Raw genomic sequence first — 22,983 nt, 5'->3', positions numbered from 1 at the left:
AGTTTGCTAAACATATCCGTAACGCTATCACGGTTACCAAATAACCCTGTGACGAAACGCGCCGCTCTTCTTCGGATCTTGTTGTTAGAGGCCGTATTACTATCTTCAGCTGTTAGAGGCCGTATACGCTCTTCAGTTATAGGCAACTGCTGTCCGCCAGTGTAGCAGTGCACTGTCTTTGTTTACTAATGGAGCGATACACCTGGAGTGAGTACACTGATATGGTTGGTGCTGTACTACGTAGCGCACCACAACGGACGAGCTGCACAGCGGGTTTATCAACAACAATATCCTAATCGACGTATCCCGCATCGTACGACCTTTGCTGCTGTGTACCGACGTCTGCGTGAGACCGGGTCATTTAGCAGATTACCTGGACAGGGATGCCGTCGCACGGTAAGAACGCTGCAATTTGAGGAAGCTGTCTTGCAGCATGTGGAGCGGGATTCTTCAATCAGCACTCGTGCAACTGCACGTCACATGGGGACGAATCAGACGAATGTAAGAACAGTCCTTCGAGAGCAGTTGTTACGTCCATTTCACTTACAGCGTGTCCACAACCTGGAACCAGTTGATTATCCACGCAGAGCACAGTTTTCGCAGTGGTACCTGGAACAGTGTGAAATGCATCCTACATTTTCATCCTCTGTGTTGTTTACCGATGAAGCAACGCTCGGGTGTGACGGAGTCTTCAACATGCACAATTCGCATGTTTGGAGTGAGGATAACCCACATGCCACAGGTACTAGCGCTCGTCAACTGCGGTTCTTCGTTAATGTGTGGGTCGGTGTTGTTGGAGACTGTTTGATTGGGCCGTATCTGCTACCTAGGCCATTAAATGGCAGGCACTGTTACAGTTTTCTCGCCAGAGCATTACCAGAATTGGTGGAAGACGTCCCGCTCCCTAGAAGACAACGCATGTGGTTCCAACATGACGGGGCACCGGCACATTTCAGTCGTGTGCATTGACTCCTGGACCGACGGTTGCCAGAAACGTGGATTGGCAGAGGTGGTCCTGTACCACGGCCTGCTCGATCCCCAGCTGTGTCCCCTCGGGACGTTTTTGTGTGGGGAGAGATGCGCAACCTTGTTTACGCAACTCCTGTTGCGTCAGAAGAGGATCTGGTTGCCCGGATAGTAGCAGTAGCAGGAACAATTCAGGATACTCCTGGGGTTTTAGTCCGTGTCATACAGAACATGATCCTACAGTGTAACCTTTGTTTACGTGTCAATGGAGGCATTTTTTGAAAATCTACTGTAACTGAAGTTGGGTTGTGTTAACGTGTTGTCTCTTGGTCATAAAAAAACGGAAAAATGTTTTTTGTGTTAATTAATTTGGTGCCAGAGAAGTCTTCCTCTACTGGTTTAAATACTCCTCATAGGAAAAAATGACATTAGGGAAAAATATTTGTTTTGATGTCCTCTACAACTTCCCAGAGTTTGTCGGTTTAAATACTTTTCACCCTGTATGAACATTTGTAATACATAAAGGGGTTTTAATCCACAATGAATGTATAAGCAGGAAGAGAATTTATCATTTGTAGTTACTAGTTCCTTTAATTATTCATTTATGTTGATGTAATTTATATGTTAAAGAGTAAGAGGGAGGAGACAATATCACCATTAGGAGATCCTAAGATCTGCTTCAGGGCTTAGTCAGACAGGGCCAAACCTTCATTTACGCGTTCAGTTTCCATTGCGCACATTAATTTTACACCTGCTTGGAGTAGCATCTGGGAGTTTCTCGTAGCTCTCTCTGTGTAGCTGGCTTCTATTGATAAAATTCATTTTCCAAGGTCCACCACGGGTAGAAGTCAAGAGACGTAAGGTCAGGAGACCGTGGCGCGTAGTCAACAGTCCCTTTTCGAACTATCCGTTGTCTAGGTAGATTTTCATCCAAGTAGACTCTGACATTTCTGTTGGTAGCGAGGCACAGCACCATATAGAATACACGAAGGAACTTTCCCGCCTCCTTGCAGCGGTGTACCGTAGGTCTCTAAAAGAGCGTAGCGTTCCAAAAGATTGGAAAAGGACACAGGTCATCCCCGTTTTCGAGAAGGGACGTCGAACAGATGTGCAGAACTATAGACCTGTATGTCTAACGTCGATCAGTTGTAGAATTTTGGAACACGAATTATGTTCGCGTAGAATGACTTATCTGGAAACTAGAAATCTACTCTAGGAATCAGCATGCGTTTCAAAAAAGACGATCGTGTGAAACGCAGCACGCGCTATTCGTCCACGTGACCGAAAGGGCCATAGACACGGGTTCCCAGGTAGATGCCGTGTTTCTTGACTTCCGCAAGGCGTTTGATACAGTTCCCCACATCCGTTTAATGAGTAAAGTAAGAACATACGGGCTATTAGACCAATTGTGTGATTGGATGGAAGAGTTCCTAGATAACAGAACGCAGCATGTCATTCTCAATGGAGAGGAGAATTCCGAAGTAAGAGTGATTTCAGGTGTGCCGCAGGGGAGTGTCGTAGGACCATTGCTATTCACAATATACATAAATCACCTGGTGGATGACATCGGAAGTTCACTGAGGCTTTTTGCGGATGATGCTGTGGTATATCGAGAGGTTGTAACAATGGAAAATTGTACTGAAATGCAGGAGGATCTGCAACTAATTGACGCATGGTGCAGGGAATAGCAATTGAATCTCAATGTAGACAACTGTAATGTGTTGCGAACACATAGAAAGAAAGATCAAAAAAATGGCTCTGAGCACTATGCGACTTAACTTCTGAGGTCATCAGTCGCCTAGAACTTAGAACTAATTAAACCTAACTAACCTAAGGACATCACACACATCCATGCCCGAGGCAGGATTCGAACCTGCGACCGTAGCGGTCACGCGGTTCCAGACTGAAGCGCCTTTAACCGCACGGCCACACCGGCCGGCAAAGAAAGATCCTTTATCATTTAGCTACAATGTAGCAGGTCAGCAACTGGAAGCAGTTAATGCTATAAATTATCTGGGAGTAATCATTAGGAATGATTTGAAGTGGAATGAGCATATAAAATTAATCGTCAGTAAAGCAGATGCCAGACTGAGATTCATCGAAAGAATCCTAAGGAAATGCAGTCCGAAAACAAAGGAAGTAGGTTACAGTACACTTGTTCGCCCACTGCTCCAATACTGCTCAGCAGTGTGGGATCCGTACCAGATAGGGTCGATAGAAGAGATAGAGAAGATCCAACGGAGAGCAGCGCGCTTCGTTACAGGATCATTTAGCAATCGCGAAAGTGTTACGGAGATGATAGATACACTCCAGTGGAAGACTCTGCGGGAGAGACGCTCAGTAGCTCGGTACGGGCTGTTGTTGAAGTTTCGAGAACATACCTTCACCGAGGAGTCAAGCAGTATATTGCTCCCTCCTGCGTATATCTCGCGAAGAGACCGTGAGGATAAAGTCAGAGAGATTAGAGCCCACATAGAGGCATACCGACAATCTTTCTTTCCACGAACAATACGAGACTGGAATAGACGGGAGAACTGATAGAGGTTCTCAAGGTACCCTCCGCCACACACCGTCAGGTGGCTTGCGGAGTATGGATGTAGATGCAGAGATCGTTGTAGGTGAAATCTTTCATTTCCAAAACATCTCCCGGATGGCAGATAAAATCGATGAAGGTACACCTCACCTTCAAAAAAAGAATGGGCCATGACAGACCTCACCGCACTTTAACACCCAGTAGATTAACATCATTGGTCACGTGAACGCGAGAACTTTCAGGAGCCTAGTACAAGCAGTTGTGGTGGTTTACAGTACCGTTCAGTTTGAACTGTGTCTCGTCAGACCAGTTGACCATTCCTTCAAACCGTTCATCCTCGCGAAGCGTGTCTTCAAACTACTCGCAGTACTCCATCCTTCGATCCGAGTCGTCCTCGCTCATAGCGCGCGTTGACCTTGAAACGCACACTTGCCACTTTGCAGCCTTCAGAATTCGTCACACCCTCGATCGGATTACCCCGCTCTCACGCGCACACTGCTTCACAGATTTCTGAGGTGACCTGGCAAAATGTTGCAATGTAGCAGCGCTGGAAGCTGGATGAGGCGTAGTAAAAATTGTTGTTTTGAAAAGTTTTAGTGGTAAGCAGTGGCCCTTCGTTTCTGGCGGTGGCGCCGCTGTGGCAGTCGCAGCTTTGGTGTCTCCCTCTGGTGGGAAAGGGAAAAGGTTGGCTGTTCACGGGCATTTAAGGGGCGCTGTGAGCTCGCCAGTGGGTCAGTCTCGGTGTGCCTGGAGTCAGTGTAGGGTCAGTATCTCGTCCCCAGCTTGCTAGCCTGTCTCTCGTCCGCATTTGTGGCGCAGTGAGAGAACTCAACGAGTGGTCGCCCGGTCGGGGCTTAGTTCCTGCGTCTGAGTTTGCGCGTTAGGCCGCCAGTCTGCTCGAGTTTCCTCAGGCAGTGGTCATTGGCGGTTGGATCGATCGGTTGGTCGGTCGCGCACTGAGACACGAGATGACTTGTCCGCCTGGAGCGTCGGCGCATGTGATGTCGCCACGTGAGTCCAGTGGGCCGCGCCGTATAGCGAGGGGTAGTGGCTTCGCGGCCGACACGAGAGCAACAGGAGTCAACCCACGACGTCGGTCTGGCCGGCGCGAGCTGCGACGCCGTGAGACGGGAGGTCGGCGCGCCTTCCTGCGTCCGTTGAAGCGGCTGGCAGCGGACGGTCCGGGAGAGCGATTTGGTGGTGCTGCGCCAGGTCTTCTCGAAAAATTGCAGTTTATTAGAAGTTAAGTGATTGGAGATTTGTTGTTTCATTTACTTGTTAAATTCTACTTGTTTTCTTGGTGAGGTCACCAGCCGCTTTGTTTTGGGGTCGTCCCACCATTCTTCTCCGTTTTCCCACCAGCGGGAAGGTGGTTATTGTGAATTGGGTGGTCCGTTTTTCCCTTGTGGAGTTGGGGAGGTTTAAAGCAAGCTACGGTTCGGGTTGTTTAGTAACCCTCCCCCCCCCCCCCCCCCCCCTCAATCTGCCATACGTTAATAGCTGCCTCTGTCACGGTTGCCAGATGCGGTGTTGACGAATTTATTGCTTAAAGGCCGAATTCTTGAAATATGTTTCTATCTTGCTTATAATCTTGCGAGGTGGTATATGTGTAATGTAGAGCATGTTGTACATTTTATGTAAGTCTGCATTTTATGAGTTTTATTTAAATAGTTATTTTAGGTTATAAGCTTGCCACCCTTCCACCGTAAGAGTCCTTAAAAAAAAAATTGCGCTTTCGGTGGCAAATAATTTGAGGGTTGTACCATTTCTATTCCTCTTACGGGGTGCATAGTTTACATGTTTGTGTACGTTGTTAAAAACTTTTGTTTAAAGTAATCTGGTGTGTTGCAGATTTGCACCCGTGTACTCTTTCAGAGGTTGTGAGCGGTCATGACTACGGCCCTGTTGAGAGGGAGCAGGCTAGCTTCTCAGCCCGAAGGCTCCTACTGTCAATATTGTTCTTTGCCTCTAAATAAAACTGTAACTTGATATTTCGAGTGTGCTTTTCTGCTTATAATTTTAAATCTGTTTTGAAAAGGCTTTTAGGAATAAATTCACATTTGTTAAAAGTAGTTTTCCATCAGTTACTTCCTGGCAACTACTTTCACGTTTACCTAGTGTGATTAAATGTGTCAATGTTCTTGATGAATCGCTTAAACATAGTAAATTCTAAAAAAAAAAAATTTGAAAGTAAATTCACGGTTCACTGGACTTGTTGATGTTCTTGGTCGGCCAGAGCTTTCCTTACGCTCATCCTGAACAGTACAATGGCTTCAAATTTATGCCGAATAGAATAAATTGTTGTACAAGTTCGTGACTTGAGTTCCGTACACATTACGCCATTGCCGTTTTGCCTCCATCGCGTTTTCGTACTTCCAGTACCACTTCAGTGCGGTCTTTGCGTTGCTCAAATGGCAGTCTTACTTTATTCGATGCTGCCCTGTCAGGAAAAAGCGCTCCAAGATCTGTTGATAAACATTAGACCACGCTAACGAGCAAAATCGCAATATGTCATTTTGTTCCAAAGATATTAACTATCAAACAGTGTCTACATTTTTATGGACCCCTGTGTGCTAAGGGCGAATTTTGCCTGATAGTACTTTCTGTAAGCATTCTTCAGTCTTGTCAGAGCAAATGTCAGAAGCGTGTTTACGCGCATCACGCTGAGAGATCACACTCAGAAAGATTTTTCAGTTCTGCAGGGTTCGCAGGAGAGCTTCTGTGAAGTTTGAAGGTAGGAGACGAGGTACTGGCGGAAGTAAAGCTGTGAGGACGGGGCGTGAGTCATGCTCGGGTAGCTCAGATGTAGAGCACTTGCCCGCGAAAGGTCAAGGTCCCTAGTTCGAGTCTCGGTCCGGCACACAGTTTTAACCTGCCAGAAAGTTTCAAATGTAATTCTAGCTGTAGAAATGCTCTTTGTCTACAAGACTAAAATCCCATCGTTCGAGTTCGCCAACACTTTGTTAAAGAATATTGTTGACAGGAGGGAAAGGCTACACAAATCAAGAAGCTACATTCTTTATTCAATATTCATCTATTTTAAACGTCGCACAGTGCTCCCCATTCGCATATGTTTGAATTTTGAAATATTGCCACTGTACAGATGTCTTCAAGAGAGTGGTTTGCAAACCATTCTCTTCTTAATGCGGCCTGCTTCGAATAATTACTGCTGTTAATGTTAATAATTATTACTGTTAATAATTAGTGGCGTTAATGCAAAAGCGTCATCACCAACTACAACCGCATCTTATAGCACGCTGAGTGTTCTCGATTGTAATGCAAGCAATGTCATATGTAATTTCAGTTCTGGCGATAGTGCTTCATGCATTACAATATCTTCATTTCTTATCCCATAATTAACTCTATTTAGAAGGAATGTTTGAGAGGTGGCATGCCTTTACGATGCACACAGTGACTTGCCGCCTGCCATATTTATGTCTTACTCTAATTCGATTTGGGTAAGTATGACCGAGTATTGTCATTACAAGGCTAGCATTGAGAGCTCACAAAATATGAATATTTTCCTCTCTAATTGCATGCGGTGAAAAGTTGCTATTACTTCACACGCGGACTTCCCACGCAGCATCTCTCGTCACCCAGGTGGTCCAGTGACAGGCGGGTTATGTTGATCTTTAGAGGGTTAAGCCGAAGTGTGTGAGGGAGTCGAGTCGATTCTGTCCAGACGCCGACATTGTCATAAGAGCGGCGGCGACAAGCCCACTGGGGCCTGAAGGAGGGGCTGGGCTAGAGATTCCGTTACTTCGCAGAAAATTAGAGAAAACTCTTTCTGCCGGGCTACCAGCGAGGCGTGGGAGTGACTTGTGTTCCCAGGCAGTCTCGGCGGGAAATTCCCGCGTTTTCTGCAAAATCATAACTGTGATTGGCTTGCTCAGGGCATAGCTCCGTGACGTAGCAAAATCAGCGCAGAAATTGGCGCCAGGTATCTCCATTGGTGGAATAGTAGTGCTTTGGCAATAGAGTGGATTATTCCACCGGTTTTCGAGTTGCTGACTGAAACGTTTAACCACGGCCACTGTCGTGGGGGCGGGAATGTTCTGTGTTCGGTTTGTATGGGTGCTCTTGTGGGGGTCGGCTCTCGCCTTTCGGTCGGAGTAGGTTACAAGACTGAGCTCTCGCTGCTTTGGACAGCCTGCCTTCTGTTGGTTGTCTAATATACTTTTATTTGATTGTAGTTGTTTAACGAAGTTGCTGAAGTTTCGACTTCAACGTAACTTTCCGAGTACAGTTGGCAATTGAGCGTTCAGCATACAAGCGGCCTATGTTGTCTGTCTCGGGCAGTTTTGGCTAAAGTTGACTGTATCGGAGTTACTGTGTGACTTCGCTTGTTAAAATCAATCACTGTACCGTCAGTGATTGTGTGGCGAGGCTTGTTCGTCTCTCTGAGGCGTATTTGTGTTGCTAGGAAGTCTTTAGTTTGGAACAACCAGACCAGGACAATTTGTTTCGGGCTATACTCGCGACATTATCATCACCACGACGGGGCGTCGAAGCAACCAGCCATCGCCTCCGGTACGCCAGATCGTGTCCTTGCAGTTAAGAAGACAGCTTGGTAATGTATGTCCGCAGCACCGGCAGATTAGGGAATTTTGCTAGGTGATAATCAGAGCTCTGCAGAGCGCGCCTGTTCGCCTTTTCTAACGTGGTTCTGTCTTGGGTGTTCATTGTCTGTATTCTCACTACTGTAGCAGCAATTAATGTTGGGTTGGCTGGGTGTTTCTCTTAAGATTTGAGTTGCAAGGAACTGGCTCCACATACCTCTTGGTCATAAACGTCACAAGCTGGTTTACGGACAACTTCATCTTCACAGCATTTATTTAAGTATCCAATTTGACGTATTGTAAATGTTTCATGTGTTTCGTTTATTATTTTGAGTTTAGTCATAATAAATCAAATTGTTATTTTGGACAGAACTTTCATTCTGTAGATCGGTAGAGCAACCCTTTCATTTCTCACTATGTTAATGGAAATGGAAATGTCGTGTGGCTAGGGCCTCCCGTCGGGTAGACCGTTCGCCTGGTGCAGGTCTTTCGATTTGACGCCACTTCGGCGACCTGCGTGTCGATGGGGATGAAATGATGATGATTAGGACAACACAACACCCAGTCCCTGAGCGGAGAAAATTTCCGACCCAGCCGGGAATCGAACCCGGGCCCTTAGGATTGACAGTCTGTCACGCTGACCACTCAGCTACCGGGGCGGACACTATGTTAATGAAACTTTCCTTTATCAAATTAATTTCTATCAAGTTAAATTATTGCAGGTGCCAAACTCTTTTCTACTCCACTTGCAGGGTCTATTACAGTCAGTTCGCGTTTCTTCTTAATCCATATGCAACAGAAAAAGTCGGAGTTAGAAAAAGGGGGGGGGGCCCTTAGAGCATCATTTCCATATGAAGATTCTAGAAGAATTTAGTGTTAAATACACTGCTAGCCCCGGCACCTCGCACGTTAACAGTTCTGGTGACATTCTAAGATAATTAAAATAACTTCTTGGGCCTTCCATTACAAATTATTTCAGCAAGGCTGCTGAGCAACCGAGCTGACCTCTTCTCTTCATCCAGTCACGAATCGAAACACGTTTCTTATTTTTATCTTAAGCAGCGATTCCGCGCAACAAGCTTCATCACAACTCGTGCGACGTGCAGCTGCCAGAACTTTCATTTCAGACACGACTCAGGGACCCACAAAACTACGAAACTGAAGCGTATACTGGTTTCGGCGTGTCTACAGTCAAATACGAAACCACTTGCGTGCAACTAATTCCACGCAACGAGTGGCGCAACCCAATGTCGTTGCGTAAAGGTGGAACTCCTATGGCGCATTTGACACAAGAGGCAGACGTTGTGCGTCTGACGTAGTATGGCTGACGCATAGCTGGCGAGTCCTATAGAGCGGCGGCCGCACAGTGTTTAGTTGGTCTGACGCGTCGGTGCCGAAAGGGTGAGTGAGCGCGATTTGTTGTTTTATCTAATGTTATAGTTCAATTCTTTTATCTTGGCGGTTCGCGCATGCCCACCCAGACGCGGGAGATTGCTGTGTTGCCAGTTGTACCCGCCAAGAGAAGCAGCGCCATAGTATAGTATAGTATAGTTCGCAGACTTACGTTTACGGGGGGGAGGGGGGCGCAGTTTATGAAGTAAAGCCACCACGGCCGCATTAACCCTTTCGCTGCTACAGAGACGTGCTACCTGCATTCCACGCTGTGCGCGATTTCGTCATCACTGCACTGCTCGCCTGTGCAGACACATGGTGTTCCGACTGCTTTGACACACTTTATCATTCGATTTCACAAAAACTATTTGGCCCAAAAATTTGATTTTTACACATCTTCTTGACTGATACCTTCCCCCCATAAATAACTTAATTTTGTTTCGATGTTCAACGCAGTTATTGTGCAGCATTAGATGTAGTAAACCATTGCACTAAATTTTGAAGAGATTGCACAGGTCAAAGTCCATAGCGTATACTTTCCGTATGGTCGATTTTAGTTGCCGCTAGAAATTTCAAAAAATTACATTCAAACGAATAAAATTCATGACGTAAGACACTTCGATATTGTTTTTAAAATAAAGAAAATATTAAGAACCGAGCAAGGTTTGATCCCAGAACCTTTCACTTAGCAGGCATATACTGTAACCATTACGCTAACGCAGCTCATCATACAATACGCCTCCCTCATGCAAAATACCGACAAACACTGTTGGTATGACTATGAATTACTCACGTTTCGTCGAAGTACAATAGGAAATAAAAAATTACCGCTGTTCTTTATTGCGAAAAAGCGGTTAGTGAGATTGAAACAAACACCTTTCCTTGCTATCGCCTGAATTAGGAGTCTTATTACTTGTTTGGTTTAATTAATTAATAGAGTATGAAGCAGTTGGTATAAAGAATGCTTTTTCCAAACTTTCTATAAAAGAAAGTCTGCTATCAAGACATTGCTCTTGTTCTATTACTTTATTTATGACTGAACGTTTCTAAAACTGAAGACACTCGTCCGTGCTCTGCACTGCAGTCGAGCTCTGGCAACGTCGTTCTCTGTTCATTGGCTAACTGTGTTTTCTGACGTCAGATGCGCAGCAGAAAGAACCTAAACTCGGCCGGAAGAAATTCCGCCTCAGCTATGTGAGGGAAACGCTGAAACACATCCGATTTACGTCAAAAGAACGGAGGAAAGCTGTTTTGAACAACTCATCAATCGGCACTTGTTAAAAAATGACCAGAAATTTAGAGAGTATTTCAGGTTGAACATAGCGCAGTTGAACTACGTTCTCGATCTCGTCAAAGAAGATATCAGGAAGGATTCATTTCCCAGATATCCATACCCTACAACAACAGATGAAAAACTAGCTTTCACATTGAGGCATGTACAATCAAATTTGTTAATGTGTTATTGCTTTATTAATGCACACAGTGTAAAAAATTAAAATAGCACAATGCAAAAGTATGAAACTGACACTTACCGTTTCGGTCTCCGTGTTGTCAGATGGTGTGATGGCAGTGTTATCCACACTTGATTTCGTTGGAGTTGTTGAGTACGAGAAGGTACTCGGAAATGAATGAGGCACGGAAGAGTAGTATTCAGATGAACTACGATTCTCCAAATCAATAAGCATCTGCAAGGATCTAAATTTGGCTTCATTGATCAAATTATGATTGAATTTTTTTACGCTGCGGGCGATAGTTTTCTTCAGCCAGTGTTTTTTATTAAGGTTTCTCTCTCGGCCCGCCAAGAATTCAGCAGCTCCATGATTTTTTCATTTTGTCGTCGTCTGACCGACGCGATGTCTTCCACGTCTTCGGAAAAAAAAAATTCTGACAAAGTTGGCAATGTCTGGCACACCTCGTTGTTACTCGGTTCACAGAACTCGGTAGGTTTTAAGCTCCCTAGCGTTAGTGTATAACCTTTAAAAATTTGTATACACATTATAATAAATTCAACTTTTATAACATACATCAGGTTTTGGTATTCACTTTGCGTACACTTCATTATTATAATAATTGAATATTATGAGGGACGAAGCTACTTATTCTTGTTTACTAAAATATGCATTATTTGCCTGACAACTAAGTAATAAAATATGGTTGAAAAAGGCTCTGAGCGCTATGGGACTTAACATCTGAGGTCATCAGTACCCTAGAACTTAGAACTACTGAAACCTAGCTAACCTAACACATCACACATACCCAGGCTCGAGGCGGGATTCGAACCTGCGACAGTACCAGTAGAGCGGTACCAGACTGTAGCGCCTAAAGCCGCTCGGCTACCCCGGCCGGCTAAGTAATAAACATTAAGAATAAACTGAAAATACACTACTGGCCTTCAAACGCGAACATGTTTAGGTTAGGCTTTACCGTGACTGTTACTGACATTAATTGAAACAACAAGGTCACTGTTACCAGTCACCGTTTTATTTATTTCCACGACGCGTTTCGAAGGTTTAAACCTCCATCATCGGGTGGATGATGATGGAGGTTTAAACCTTCGAAACGCGTCGTGGAAATAAATAAAACGGTGACTGGTAACAATGAACTTGTTGTTTCATTTAATGACACTACTGGCCATTAAAACTGCTAAACCTCGAAGATGACGTGCTACAGACGCGAAATTTAACCGACAGGAAGAAGATGCTGTGATATGCAAATGATTAGCTTTTCGTAGCATTCACACAAGGTTGCCGCCGGTGGCGACACCTACAACGTGCTGGCATGAGGAAAGTTTCCAATCAATTTCTCATACACAAACAGCAGCTGACCGAAGTTGCCTGGTGAAACGTTGTTGTGATGCCTCGTGTGAGGAGAAGAAATCCGTACCATCACGTTTCCGACTTTGATAAACGTCGAATTGTAGCCTATCGCGATTGCGGTTTATCGTATCGCGACATTGCTGCTCGTGTTGGTCGAGATCCAATGACAGTTAGCAGAATATGGAATCGGTGGGTTCAGGAGGGTAATACGGAACGTCGTGCTGAATCCCGACGGCCTCGTATCACTAGCAGTCGAGATGACAGGCATCGTATTCGCATTTCTGTAATGGATCGTGCAGCCACGTCTCGATCCCTGAATCAGCAGATGGGGACGTTTGAAAGACATCAACCGTCTGCACGAACAGTTCGACGACGTTTGCAGCAGCACGGACTATCAGCTCGGAGACCGTGGCTACGGTTACCCATGACGCTGCATCACAGACAGGAGCGCCTGCGATGGTGAACTCAACGACGAACCTGGGTGCACGTATGGCAAAACGTCATTTTTTCGGATGAATCCATGTTCTGTTTACAGCACCACGATGGTTGCATCCGTGTTTGGCGACATCGCGGTGAACGCACATAAGAAGCGTGTATTCGTCATCGCCATACTGGCGTATCACCTCGCGTGATGGTATGGGGTGCCATGGGTTACACGTCTCGGTCACCTCTTGTTCGCACTGACGGCACTTTGAACAGTGGACGTTACATTTCAGATGTGTTACGACCAGTGGCTCTACCCTCCATTCGATCCCTGCAAAACCTTACATTTCAGAAGGATAATTCACGACCGCATGTTGCAGGTCCTGTACGGGCCTTTCTGGATACAGAAAATGTTCGATTGCTGCCCTGGCCAGCACTTTCTCCAGATCTCTCGTCAATTGAAAACGTCTGGTCAATGGTGGCCGAGCAACTGCCTCGTCAGAAAACGCCAGTCACTACTATTGATGAACAGTGGTACCATGTTGAAGCTGCACGGGCAGCTGTACCTGTACACGCCATCCGAGCTCTGTTTGAGTCAATGCCCAGACGTATCGAGGCTGTTATTACGGCAAGAAGTGGTTGTTCTGGGTACTGATTTCTCAAGATCTATGCACCCAAATTGCGTGCAAACGTAATCACATGTCGGTTCTAGTATAATATACTTGTCCAATGTATACCCGTTTATCATCTGCATTTCTTTTTGGTGTAGCAATTTTACTGGCCAGTAGTGTATATAGTACTTTCGTACTTGGTCTTTCCTCGAATTACGCTATCTCTCTCCAAGCATTATACTTCACAGTATTGCCCTTGTATACTGGTGACGATACGTCGTAGATACAAGGAAGTTTAGAAACCATTTATACTAGTTTCTCATCTTCTAACCACTGTGAACAGTAGTTTTCCCTCGGACGTGCTGTCGTGTTCTCCTTTGCAGGTGCGTCTAGACTGCCCTCAGACCGGCTGGGCCGCAGTCGCATGCGGCCGTAACGCCAGCCGCATGCAGCTGACACAACATGGAACACAGTCCCGTTTAACAAAAAATGTTCAAATGTGTGTGAAGTCCTATGGGACTAAACTGCTGAGGTCATCGGTCCCTAGTCTTACACACTACTTAAACTAAATTAAACTACCTTATGCTAAGAACAACACATACACCCATGCCCGCGGGAGGACTCGAACCTCCGGCGGGAGGGGCAGCGCAGTCCGTGACATAGCGCCTCAAACCGCTCGGCCACTCCGCGCGGCCCCGTTTAAGGGGCTGCGGAAAGGCTCAAAATCATGAAAAGTCCAATTTTTTACTTTTTTGCGTTTTCTGAATCTGCAGACTATTACCTTTTAATGGATATATAATTTATTCAATTCCGAAGACTACAACTATTTTTAATTTTTTTTAAAATGTGTTCTACATGGGCGTGACCCACTGTGGCGCTGTTAAACTGCTGTCAAATGGTTTTATTATTAACGTCCGTGTTCATCAGGTACATTTTAGTGATGTGAGATAAAGTATGTGTTGTGGCTAACCTGTGATGGTTCAATATATATCGCTCGTGTGATTGTCGATTGTTTCATGTTTATTTACTCTGTCGTTATCTCGAAAATATTCGTAATTAATTCTGTTTCTTGAGTCTCTGTTTTGTTGAAGTATAATAATGAGTAAAAGTAAAGTTATTAGAAATCCTCTGAAGGCTTTTAAGAAAAGGGGAAATGTTGGAAAGCCAATGGTATGTGTTATTACTGTAAACAATAAAGACGATAACCAAGTGAGTGAACCTAACCTCTCAAGTACACCTGCCCATAGCAGTCAAAGTGGGAAAGAAAATACTTCACAGAAGAAGCTTGGTTCAATGAGTGAAAGCTATGAATGTTTTATGGGCGAATCGGATGTGAATGAAATATTTGATATGTCGGTTCTCAAAGGAATTTTTTCAAACTGTGTAAGATGTATTCATTGTAGTGAAGTTGGTCTGGAACTCTCCATAATAAAGCACGTAGGACTTGCTAGTGAAATACAACTGAAATGTGGTAAGTGTTCATACATGACCACCTTTTGGAACAGTGTTGCGGTAACTGCAACTGAAGAAAATGGTAGCAAAATCTATGATCGCAACAACGAGCGATGCTTGCTTTAGACAAGGAACGCCTTTGGGCTGCAGACAGGGCTGTAAAGAGTCTAGAAATACAAGCAAGAGTAAACAGGAGGAGGAACAAGAGGAAGCTGGAGGAGGAGTTTGCAGAGGATGAAGATAATCCATCCTATGGACCTGGAATGCACTAAAAAGTTAATCTAATCTTTGTCGCTCGATTCCCAAAACTTTTATTTTCTCATACTAATTACATGTTTTCTAAGGATCTTCCAAACATATTTGTTTCAAACTTTCAGTAAATGTTACACAGTACCTTCTGCATAATTTAACACAGCCTTTTTCCAAAAAAACTGTATATTTTTCAATATATAAATAAAAATTGCAAAAAAATGTGAATTTTCATTACAAATGAAAAACAATCATCTTTAATAACTGAACTAAAATTTTGTAAAATCCCTGTGTTAAGTTGTAGTCCATATTCCAATAAATAATCTGTAAAAAGTTCAACTTCCTACCTCAAATACTTTGTGAGGAAAGATGTAATTTATAAGCGTTATTTTAACATTGCAAGTATAGGGCGTTCCGGAGCCCCTTAAAACCTTCTGTAGCAGCACAGTGCGTCAGACGCACAACGGCGGCCGAATGCGACAGAAGCTGCATAGGAATCCGACCTGAAACTAGGCTTTAATTTTTTAGCGCGCTGTGCGTAAGGTCGCTGTGACGCAGAAACGGGTGCGTAACGTCTATTTCCTCTCGCTTGCCAGTGACCCCAGCTGGACACATCGATAGCGGCGTGTACATCGATAGTAGGTCGCAGTGTTCGCCTCATTAGACTGCGCTGCCCCTGCGGACGCTGCCTGCCCGCCCTACAGCTCAGCAGCTGCAATTATTCACGTGACCCGGACCCGAGGCACGGCCAGACGCATTGGCTTCGCCGCTTATTACGCCAGAGTTGTCCGGCGTGACAAGTACACGTATGGCGCGCTCTTTCTCCTCTACGCAGTCGCACAGTCGGGATCACATCTATGGCCCGTGTGTCAAGGAAATAATGATGAAATATTCGTCAAATTTAACGAGTTTGTTTGTGTGGCTATCCTCCGAAGCAAGCATATAAATACTTCAAACTCCCTGGCAGATTAAAACTGTGTGCCGGACCGAGACCCGAACTCGGGGCCTTTGCCTTTCGCGGGCAAGTGCTCTACCATCTGAGCTACCGAAGCACGACTCACGCCCGGTCCTCACAGCTTTACTTCTGTCGGTGTCTCGTCTCCTACCTTGAAAAATATGGTTCAAATGGCTCTGAGCACTATGGGACTCAACTGCTGTGGTCATCAGTCCCCTAGAACGTAGAACTACTTAAACCTATCTAACCTAAGGACATCACATACACCCATGCCCGAGGCAGGATTCGAACCTGCGACCGTAGCAACAGCGCGGCTCCGGACTGGAGCGCCTAGAACCGCACGGCCACCGCGGCCGGCTCTCCTACCTTCCAAACTTTACAGAAGCTCTCCTGCGAACCTTGCAGAACTAGCACTCCCCCAGGCTGTGGCTAAGCCATGTCTCCGCAGTATGCTTTCTTTCAGGAGTGCTAGTTCGGCAAGCTTCGCAGAAGAGCTTCTGTAAAGTTTGGAAGGTAGGAGACGAGGTACTGGCAGAAGTGAAGCTGTGAGGACCGGGCGTGAGTCGTGCTCGGGTAGCTCAGTGGTAGAGCACTTGCCCGCGAAAGGCAAAGGTCCCGAGTTCGAGTCTCGGTCCGGCACACAGTTTTAATCTGCCAGGAAGTTTCATATCAGCCCACACTCCGCTGCAGAGTGAAAAATCTCATTCTGGAAATATAAATACTTGTTTTGCAAATCAAACTGCCTTACCTTGCTGCTAGTTATTTTATTTATCCTATACGCGTTTCGCCTTCTCCTGTTCTAAGTGGGATCCATAATACAGTTTTGTTAGTTACACATTATCGAACAGTTCACTTTGCGACTTTTGGTAGAAACGTAATTACTTACGATTTGCTGATCTCCGTTTCCTGACATCTGGTCTGGAGATCGCACTATCACTTTCATCACTGTTCTATATTCACATCTTCGTGTTTTCGCCATCCACACACTGTTCACCATGTTTCTCACTCTTTTTTGTGGTGGACTATCGTTCTTCTGTCACTCTATACAACTATTTCGTCGTACTCTTCTTTTCACAGCGTAAATATTGCGACTCCATTACGTGTTTCATCGTCTTGGTATGTTTACCTATTTGTTGCCAACCCAACGAAGTATATGTTCGTCACTAACTTCTGTTTATACCGTGTGTGTGCGTATGAGTGAGACAGTGGGGGGGGGGGGGGGGGGGGGATGAGCAGAATTTGTTTTTCAATATTCTGGGGAGGGGTCATGGATGAGTGAGTATATAGATGTTGGGTTCTATTATTTTTACATTGGACAGAATTATTATATTTATCCTTTTTGCAAACATCATTCTATTATTTCTGACAAAAAACAGAGAAATATACCAGAAAGCAGGTACATACCAGTTACAGAGTAACGCTTGTGAAGGCACATACCTGGGGCAAACAGGGAGAACATTTGATGTCAGATACAAGGAACACATGAGAGCATGGAAATATGGGACAAACCGCTCCACATTTGCATAACACGTAAGAGAAATTGACCACAAGCCAACCACTAGAGAAGATGACATGAGAATAATTAGAATCGACAATAAAACGTACCTTCTGACCATGCAATAAAATTACCACATACATAAAACCAAAGCAGAGGGGAAAATCCTGTTGACTGACCAAGTACACATGCCAAACAATTCATTATTTACACTAATAGATAAAATAATAGAATAATGTTTGCAAAAAGGATAAATATAGTAATTATGTCCAGTGTAATAATAATAGAACCCAAAATATTTATACTCACTCATCCATGACCTCTCCCCAGAATATTGAAGAAAAAAAAAAAAAAAAAATCGGCCATATCTCGCCCCCCCCCCCCCTCTCTGTCTCACTCATACGCGCACACACGGTATAAACATCATAAATAGAAGTTAGTAACGAACACATACTTCGTTGAGTTGGCAACAAATAGGTAAACATACCAAAGACGATGAAATACGTAATGGAGTCGCAATATTTACGCTGTGAAGAGAAGTGTACGACGAAATAGTTGTATAGAGTGACAGAAGAACGATAGTCGATCACAAAAAAGTGTGAGGAACATGGTGAACAGTGTGTGGATGGCTAAAACACGAAGATGTGAATATAGAACAGTGATAAAAGTGATAGTGCGACCTCCACACCAGATGTGAGGAAACGCAGATCAGCATATCGTAAGTAATTACGTTTTTACCAAAAATCGCGAAGTGAACTGTTTGATAATCTGTAACCAACAAAACTCTATCATTATAGATCCCACTTAGAACAGGAGAAGGCGAAACGCGTATGGGATAAATAAAATAACTAGCAGCAAGAAAAGACAGTTTGATTTGCAAAACAAGTATTCGTCAAATTTATTTGACAAAGGCCTGTGACGTGGCGCTAAAAAGGGGTACTACGCTGTCAGCAAATTTTTCGTCAAATTTCAAGATGGCGGACAACAACAATTTGTTACTATGCGCTGCAGTTGCTTGCACCACAATTCATTTGTGTGTGCATTTGGAGGAGAAGTGGCGGAAAAAAAGGGAACATACGGTAAAGTGGGATAAATCCGACCGGGTGGGTAAACCCGACCGCCCTCTATTTGTGAGAAACGGCAAAGTGGAGCGATTTAGCATTAGTGTCTCGCGTCCGTTGGCCGTCGTAATTTAATATATTATTTATTGGTAATGTTGATTGTTGCCGACTTACGTGGTGGGCCTTAATAAAAATATTTCATTCAATTTTGATTTACAATTAAATGCTTTTGTGAAGTTCTCCTTTTTCACGATATTGATCTTAAATTATTTGTTACGTTAATGAATGTTAGACTCGCTGAATCTTAAAACATGAGCATATAAATTGAACAATGGAATAAACTTTTCACATTAATTTCCTCGGCTAGTCAGCTCACTTAAAAGCAAAAACATCTTTAGTTATTAATTACAACTGCGGCCCACACACGCGCCAGAGTATTTCTTCTTACCTCCGTTAACCACTGCATTGTACTCGGAGTCCTGGCTCTGGCTCTCGGCTGTTGTACTGAAAATAAGAACCTTAAAGCTACGTATTTTCTGCAACGTCGTGCGGCTGTGGAGATAAATGTACATTATGTTAATAGCGGGCGAGTTTCTCGCTTCCGCTAATTTTTTGTAAGTTAATATCGCCACGTAATGGCGCCGTTGGCTGCATCGGCAGCTGCGATTGTTGAACTGTTAATTACTCGAATGTAGGTTAATTCAAAGGAAGGCGGACATGAAATCGGGATCACCTCTTACAAATTAAAGGTGCACAATAATATTAAATCAATATATTATTTGCTTAATTAGTACAAACATGCTTGCATTTGCCAGCACTCGCAAGATGTCCGTCTACACGCAATTGAGACAAGAAGTGAAGACGACTAAAAAATTAACAAAAGAGCTTATCTTGTCGTCTCTTTACATCATTTTGTTATCTTTCTTTGCCCTCGAAACTTACACAGAGAAATTATTATAACACGGAGAAAAATGTTTCTTCGCCTGAGCGGCTGGTGTCCACTTATTATTCAAATTTTAAATGTCTCTTCTTTAAAAATACAGTTTTTTAAGTCTTTTCTTATTATTTCACTGGGGACGCTACAAGTGTTACCATGTAGACCATTCGACATACCGAAAATGCCACCTTGACAGCTTTGCCGCATTTGACATTTAGACACGCAAAAGACAAGTGTGTTTTCGATTGTTTCAATGTAATTTTTGTGCAAATTGCATCACTAGATTCACCTTATTAAATAAAATGATCGTAAAACAAACGGTAGGTGTTTTTTGTAGTGCATTTAGTGACCTGTTCAGCGTATGCATCGTTTTTGTTGGGAACTTAGGGTAAGTTGTTTCTATGTGTGTTATATGAAAACTGGCATGGTGGGGTATATCCAACTGCTAAATCGTGGAGTAAATGCGGCAGCATATTTTTTATCGTTTATGTGTATGGAATTATTTATTTATGTAAACAAAGTGATTTTTTGTTTATTTTTAGGAAAATAGTACGAAATTACAAACGAAAAACGACATCAAAGGGATATTCGCCGAGCAGTTACTGCAATGCAAATGGGAATGTCTTATACGAGATGTCGCTCGTGATATTAACATTACGAGATCGACATTGCTGCTGCACCGCCGTGCAATGAAATCATCGTTTTTCAATTGAAATTTACATTCATTTACCTTTAAGTATATTTAGTGCTCTAAACATTTTTACTTTTTTGAATACTTTTTGTTCATATGTATAAAAAATATAATTGCTTATAATTATTTCCCAAAAAAACGTTCATTTAGAACTATTTCTGTGCAAAATGAGCCAAACAAAAAGGGGGTCACATTTACCCCACCATTTTTTGCAAACGGCAAAAATAGACGTTTCTTAAAATACGTATATCTCAAAAACTGTTGATGGTATAACAAAAATATTTTGCAAACAGTTGCTCCTTTATATTACCTATAATTTAACGTATATAACGTTAAGATCCGACCTCGGATAAGCGTTTTATAGCCACAAGAAATTACTAGGTCTAGGTCGGATTTACCCTACCTTCAGTGAAGCCGTGGGTTTTACGTCGAGACAATGAAAACATTCGGCAATTTATTTTTACGAGAGCTGCAAGTGGAGGAAGTCAAGAGTTATATATAAATTACTTACGAATGGATGACAGTGCATTTCAGTACTTGGTCACTAAAGTAGCTCCCCATATTACAAAACAAAATCCTCAGTTCCGATATGGTATATGTGCACCACACAGGTTCACCATAACGCTGCGATTTCTTGCTACAGGAGAAAGCAATTCTAGCTTCAATACAGCACTCGCATACCACAGACCGCATTAATCAAAATAATGCAAGAAATGTGTGAAGCGATTTATAAAGCGATGAAGGAGGAATATCTGAAGGTAAATAAATCTTTATCATATACAATTCGGGCCATAAGAACTACTTTTCCTTTTGAATAATTTAATGAATTGAATTAGTGTTCCAACAACTACAAACTTAATGAAAAGTGCGAAACAGGTGACGCACTTTTTAACTTTTGCCGTCCAGAGTTCAAAAATAGACAAAGTAGAAAGGACAGCTAAGAATTTATTTTCCAGACTTTTCTCCTCTTTGTTACGGCCTGCTGAAACGCTGCCTGGATGCTTTCGGATGTACGGGGTGAAAAGTATTTAAACCGACAAACTCTGGGAGGTTGTAGGGGACATCAAAACAAATATTTTTCCCTAATGTCATTTTTTCCTATGAGGAGTATTTAAACCGGTAGAGGAAGATTTCTCTGGTCGCAAATTAATTAAAGCAACAAACACTTTTCCATTTTTTTATGACCAAGAGACAACACATTAACACAACCCAGTTTCAATTACATTAGGTTTTCAAAAATGCCTCCATTGACACGTAAACAAAGGTTACACTGTAGGATCATCTTCTGTCTGACACGGGCAAAAACCCCAGGAGTATCCTAAATTGTTCCTGCTACTGCTACTATCCGGGCAACCAGATCCTCTTCTGACGCAACAGGAGTTGCGTAAACAAGGTTGCGCATCTCTCCCCACACAAATAAGTCCCGAGGGGACATATCTGGGGATCGAGCAGGCCGTGGTACAGGACCACCTCTGCCAATCCACGTTTCTGGGAACCGTCGGTCCAGGAGTCAATGCACACGACTGAAATGTGCCGGTGCCCCGTCATGTTGGAACCACATGCGTTGTCTTGTAGGGAGCGGGACGCCTTCCAGCAATTCTGGCAATGCTCTGGCGAGAAAATTGTAATAGTGCCTGCCATTTAATGGCCTAGGTAGCAGATAGGGCCCAATTAAACAGTCCCCAACAACACCGACCCACACATTAACGAAAAACCGCACTGACTGAAGAATCCTGCTCCACATGCTGCAAGACAGCTTCCTCAAATTGCAGCGTTCTTACCGTGCGACGGCGTCCATGTCCAGGTAATCTGCTAAATGACCCGGTCTCACGCAGACGTCGGTACACAGCAGCAAAGGTCGTACGATGCGGGATACGTCGATTAGGATATTGTTGTTGATAAACCCGCTGTGCAGCTCGTCCGTTGTGGTGCGCTACGTAGTACGCACGAACCATATCAGTGTACTCACTCCAGGTGTATCGCTCCATTAGTAAACAGAGACAATGCACTGCTACACTGGTGGACAGCAGTTGTCTATACAAGTGAAGAGCGTAATACGGCCTCCACCGGTTTAAATAATCCTCATAGGAAAAAATGACATCAGGGAAAAATATTTGTTTTGATGTCCCCTACAACCTCCCAGAGTTTGTCGGTTTAAATACTTTTCACCCTGTAGAGGTGGATGGCTGTAGCTCTGATGGTGGACATGAAGTCGCCTGCAGCATATCCCACCTGCCCATCAGCACACAATTAATAGCGTTCCTTCTACCCATTGCTCATCTCACTCTAATCAAATAAAGGCTACTGAGAAGACTAGGAGCACACCAAGTAAACTTCACAGTCCATGTTTACAAACACACTAGAGACGTCAAGTAGCTGTAGCGATGCCAGTGCTACAAACAGTTACATTTCAGATTCCAGTGAACAGAATACGAACAACTTGTATGATCAAATCTACGGCATTGCCCTAGATTTGATCACTTTCTTTGGCGAAAGGCGAGATTGACAAAGTTGGGTATTTCACTATCGGTTCAATCAGGTGCTGAAAGAAACTTCCTGGCAGATTAAAACTGTGTGCCCGACCGAGACAAGAACTCGGGACCTTGAGTACCGGGCGTGAGTCGTGCTTCGGTACCTCAGTTGGTAGAGCACTTGCTCGCGAAAGGCAAAGGTCCCGAGTTCGAGTCTCGGTCGGGCACACAGTTTTAATCTGCCAGGAAGTTTCATATCAGCGCACACTCCGCTGCAGAGTGAAAATCTCATTCAGGTGCTGGAAGGTTTCTTGGGGAATGGCAGCCCATTCTTCACTGAGTGCTGCACTGAGGAGAGGTATCGATGTCGGT

The 22,983-nt window shown here is 43.9% G+C and overlaps 1 non-coding gene across 1 annotated transcript; it reads left to right on the top strand.

Moving 5' to 3' along the window:
* Window positions 1–16,522: 16,522 nt before the first annotated feature.
* Trnas-cga lies at window positions 16,523–16,596 on the top strand. The gene has a single exon. It is a non-coding gene; the product is annotated as a tRNA-Ser (tRNA).
* Window positions 16,597–22,983: the final 6,387 nt, after the last annotated feature.

This window comes from Schistocerca piceifrons, chromosome 11, assembly GCF_021461385.2.
Source record: "Schistocerca piceifrons isolate TAMUIC-IGC-003096 chromosome 11, iqSchPice1.1, whole genome shotgun sequence".
Taxonomy (NCBI): Eukaryota; Metazoa; Arthropoda; class Insecta; order Orthoptera; family Acrididae; genus Schistocerca; species Schistocerca piceifrons.
Note: the sequence above shows the minus strand (reverse complement) of the source record. Positions and strands in the feature narration are given on the sequence as shown.